This window comes from Dendropsophus ebraccatus, chromosome 8 (genome assembly GCF_027789765.1).
Source record: "Dendropsophus ebraccatus isolate aDenEbr1 chromosome 8, aDenEbr1.pat, whole genome shotgun sequence".
Classification (NCBI taxonomy): domain Eukaryota; kingdom Metazoa; phylum Chordata; class Amphibia; order Anura; family Hylidae; genus Dendropsophus; species Dendropsophus ebraccatus.
The window spans coordinates 112612501-112615864 of record NC_091461.1 but is presented as its reverse complement, the minus strand read 5'-3'; positions in this window follow the sequence as shown (position 1 = coordinate 112615864).

The window sequence follows — 3364 nt, the reverse complement described above, 5'->3', positions numbered from 1 at the left end:
TGAGCCCCCTCCTCCTCATCCTCCTTCTGGGGGTCTTCACCAGGACAGGACACCTCCATCCTGAGCCCCCTCCTCCTCATCCTCCTTCTGGGGGTCTTCACCAGGACAGGACACCTCCATCCTGAGCCCCCTCCTCCTCATCCTCCTTCTGGGGGTCTTCACCAGGACAGGGCACCTGCAGCCTGAGCCCCTCATCCTCCTTCTGGGGGTCTTCACCAGGACAGGCCCAATGTCACCACAACTGTGGGGAAAATTCAAGTTTAAACAATGAAGAGATAATCTTAAAGCAACTTCTTATTTCTGGTGAAGAACTACAAGTGCCAGCATGCTAGGCCATGATTTCCACCATCTAAGGAGAACTACAGCTCCAACCATTACACCACATAAACATCTGCTGGGACCTGTAGTTCCTCTTAGCTATGTGTTCTAAGAATCTACTAGATCTACTGCTAGAGTCACTGGGGATCTGCTGGCACCTGGTGAGAACTAGGCTGTGCTATAACAGGGCATGCTGTAACCTGTAGTGCTCCAGCAGCCTCACACACATCTCTATACAGACTATGCTGCGACTTGTAGTTCCCCATCAACCAGATGGACATAGAGAATCCTCCATGATGGAAGGAGATACAAGTAATAAGGCAATAGTAGGGAACTACAAGTCGCAGCATTCTATCATTGTATCTCCTTCCATCATTGAGGATTGTCTATATCCACCTGGCTGATAGCATGCTGCGACTTGTAGTTCCCTATCAGCCAGATGAAGAATAGGACTTGCTGCAGATTTGAAAGTGATCCACATTCACATATAACAAGACTTGCTGCAACTTGTAGTTCCCCATCAGCTTATAGTCTCCAGCATAACAGACTGAGTAGCCCAGCCTGGTACTAATACTAAACCCACCACTAACCTGTTGAGCTTGTGTGCCATCAGAGCTAACTCCATCTCCCCCATAGAGTGACCCCCTCCAGGGACCCCCAGCCTCTCCCAGCAGCTCCAGCCACTTCTCCCAGTCCTTGTTATGAAACCTTTCTCATTAGGATAAAGCACAACATGTGAGAGACCCCAAATCATATGTGATGAAGTGGGAGAAATCAAGCCTACCCCAAACTGTGTGCAGCTGATGAAGAGCCAGCAGCTCCAGGCTGAGACAGGGCATAGCCCAGCACAGCAGAGAGGAGGCTGCAGCCCCCATCCTCATCACTTACAGCCTGGGGAGGGGGAGCAGTCATTACTTCTCACAACTTTGTGCTTTATCCTACAGGAGATTTACTGCAATGAACAAGACATAGCAAGAGTTCAGGTGAGAGCACACGATTTAACAATATTTGAATAATATGTGTTCATTGTAGATGTAGCAGAGCTGAGTTTGGTTATTCTGTTATTATATCTGCTGTTTTTTATGCATAAAAAAGGATCAAAAGTTACTTTTCCTGATTCATGTCTAATTCCAGCCTGACACATCCTAGTGCCATCCCATCCGATGTAGCAGAGCCCATGATGCAAGTGCAGTCCTATGGAATAACACTCACAACTGTACTTAATGTGTCTTTTTATTACAGTAAATTTTTTACTTTTTACCCCAAAATCCTGGTAAAAAAATTGCCGTTTTTTTAAGCTGCCCATAAGTTGATGGAGTTTTTCTTTAGATGAACCCTTTGCATCATGCTTTAGGCTGCATTCACACTGTTTTTTTGTTTGTTTGTTTTGTGTGTTTTTCATTGCTTTTTGTTTTTAGGGTACAAACACACACAGCAGTGTCTTTTTCTTCATATATATATATATATATATATATATATATATATATATATATATATATATAATATTAGTCTATAAGAAAATAGCCTATGAGAAAACCAAAAGAAAAAGAAATTTATATATATATATATATATATATATATATATATATATATATATAATCTCAAATGTTACACCACCGAAATGCTTGTAAAATAATTCTTTTTATCTAGCTCTCTAAAATGCTTAAAAAAAACTGAGCAAAAGGGTCTCTATGTCATAAGGCTGAAAAATCGAGCGCAGATGGCGGTTGCGATGTGACTTCGCTTTGACTGCAAAAATTGCTGACACAGTGTGAATTTTTGCAATAGGTCACTTGAGTTCTTCCCCTATTGGGAAGCATTGAAGTCGCAATTTTGCAGCCACTTTTTGTGCGACTTCTTGTCACCATGGTGTCCTGGGCAAATGGAGGCTTTTTTTTTTTAAATGTATTTTCAATTGATTAAAATGCAAATTGGACACATGAGAGGGAAGGGAAAGGATTTTGGCAAAGATTTCTGCAGAAAAATACTTGACGGCTACACAAAGGGAGCAAGGTCAGCTCTGCTATGTTTGCAGATAGTGACTATCTATCTATCTATCTATCTATTTCCTATTTGCCCAAATAATGATGCATCAGTCATGGCAAAGTGTAATGCTACGTCTACACGGAGCGATAATTCGCCCGATCATACGATTAACAATTTCGAAGTAACAACTTTTTTTTATAACTATCAGCATTTAGACGGAACGATATATCGTACAGAAAATTCATTTTGCGATCGCTTAAGCCTATCTCGCACATAGGTAAAATCGGTGAACGATCTGCATTTTTTTTTTTTTTTGCGAACGACGATTTAAGAACATGTTCAAAGATCAAAATTAGCGATTTCTCGCTCGTCGTTCGATCGTTCGCTGCATTTACACGTACGATTATCGTTTAAATTCGATAGTTATCGTGCCAATTCACATGATGATCGTTCCGTGTAAACGCAGCATAACTTGCTAATCCTGTTAGGCTTGGTTCACACAACATTTGCGTATGTTTAACTGTTTCTATTTTGTTACTTTTTTTTCCCTTTTTTTTGTTGCTGTCTAAAAACTAAAAAAACTAAGTTAAACAAAATCTAAGTCAATGGGAAACATCCAACAGCATACAGCAACATCTGTGTAATGTACACCTTTAATGGTGTATACAGTATTAGTCATATACTTAAAGGCAGTGTGAACCTAGCCTTACACACCTTTATCCTTCTTACACCAACACACGTCCGGTGAACATAGACCACAAAATTTTAAGGCGAAACAAATCAAAAAATAAAAAATACACATTTTTTTTTTTTAATTTAATTTTGTTGTATTTTACGTCTTTCTTTTCCACGTCTAAAGCGCACGGCACAATTCTGGTCACTTACCTCTTCCCCTATATGTTATCTTTTTATTTTTACATAGGACTTCAGGTTACATGGCTATATATAAGTAACAAGATCTATACGCCGTATAAATAATCTCATATTCCACATTCTATAGCAATAAACTAGAACAATGGATCATTTATCCCATAGTCTTCTATCCAAGCCACTCTTTGTT